The sequence below is a fragment of the Galeopterus variegatus genome, unplaced genomic scaffold (assembly GCF_000696425.1).
Source record: "Galeopterus variegatus unplaced genomic scaffold, G_variegatus-3.0.2 Scaffold429, whole genome shotgun sequence".
Taxonomy (NCBI): Eukaryota; Metazoa; Chordata; class Mammalia; order Dermoptera; family Cynocephalidae; genus Galeopterus; species Galeopterus variegatus.
The window spans coordinates 576,878-578,265 of record NW_007726540.1 but is presented as its reverse complement, the minus strand read 5'-3'; the positions used below and the strand labels follow the sequence as shown (position 1 = coordinate 578,265).

The following is a 1,388-nucleotide window of genomic DNA, read 5'->3' as shown; positions in this document are numbered from 1 at the left end:
TATATATATATATATATATATATATGTATATATATATATATGTGTCTGTGTGTCTGTGTGTACCTCTGCTCTTTTAAAAACATAATTTGATAGTACTTTTATACACTTAAACATAGATGGTAGCACTTTATGCACACATATTTTTTACTTGATAAAATTTAAATCTTTCCATATCGGTACACAAAGAGGACTCCAAAAGGATTATTTTAAGTGCAGGAAAAAAAATTTGAAGACTAACATGTTAAAGAAAGATTACAATACTGCGTCAGAATAATGTCTGTAATGATCAGTGTTGAGCTCAGGGAGTTTGTCTAGACTAATCTTCAAATTCAATATAGATTATGTTTATTGTAATATTTCAACAATATTATTAAGAAGTAATAAACCATAATGCAGTCTCCCAGGTTTAAGAAAATAGCTAGGAATTTTTATAATTACCTGATGATTATTCAGAAAGAGCATAAATAAAGTAATTTGCTTAGGTTCTTCTCATCATTTGAGAATAGTTCAGAGTCCCTGAGACAGAGATCTTACTAGGAGAGACAGAGAGTTGAAAGGTGACACCCAGAGCAATTTTAAAACGGGTTAAAAATCCCACTACCCAAGCTGCTCCCAGACCAACTAAATCAGAATATCTGAGGTTGGACCCGAGCTCGCCAAGTTATTCCTATGTGCAGCTGAGGCTGAGAATCACCAATCTGAAAGGATCCAATGTGTGATCATTGATCCACATACTTTCTTTTTCTGTACTTTTAAAGTCTATTTTTTTATTCTGTTATCTTACAGAGTAAGGGGAGCATGGGATTTTTAATTTTCTTGACTGACAACATAAAATATACCTTTCCAATGTCATTTATTTTTAAAAACGAAAAGGGTGCATGTGGGAATTTTCTATTAATTTCTCCTGCTTTTATTGCCTAAAGCAGAGATCAGGGAACTTTTTCTGTAAGTAAATATTTTAGACTTTGTAGGCCATATGGTCTCTGTTGCAACTACTTGGCTTTGCCATTGTAGCACAAAGCAGCCATGGACAACACGTAAATGAATATTATATGTATGTTCCAGTAAAACTTTATTTACGAAAACAGGTGGTGGGCTGCCAGGCTGGAATTGGTCCGTGGGCTGTAGTTTGCCAACCCCCCGACTAAAGCTCTGGTTCTCAATGCTGGATCTACATTAGGATATTATCTGGGGAGATTTAAAAAACACTGGTACCTAGACCCCACTCTAGACACAACCAGATTTTCTGGAGGTAGATCCCACTGGTTTAGAGATACTCCTGGTTCAGAGGGACCTGGCATTTGTACTCAACGTCAGGGCACTAGTAGCAAAATTAAGACAATAGGGAGGCATTCCAATGTGGTGGAGAGAGCTGACCCCTAAATCAA

At 36.0% G+C, this 1,388-nt stretch overlaps 1 protein-coding gene across 1 annotated transcript in view; it reads right to left on the bottom strand.

Annotated features, from left to right (window-relative positions):
* FBN1 (fibrillin 1) overlaps positions 1-1,388 on the bottom strand; it is a 252,128-nt gene that overhangs the window by 23,368 nt on the left and 227,372 nt on the right. The gene's annotated exons all lie outside the window — the stretch shown is intronic.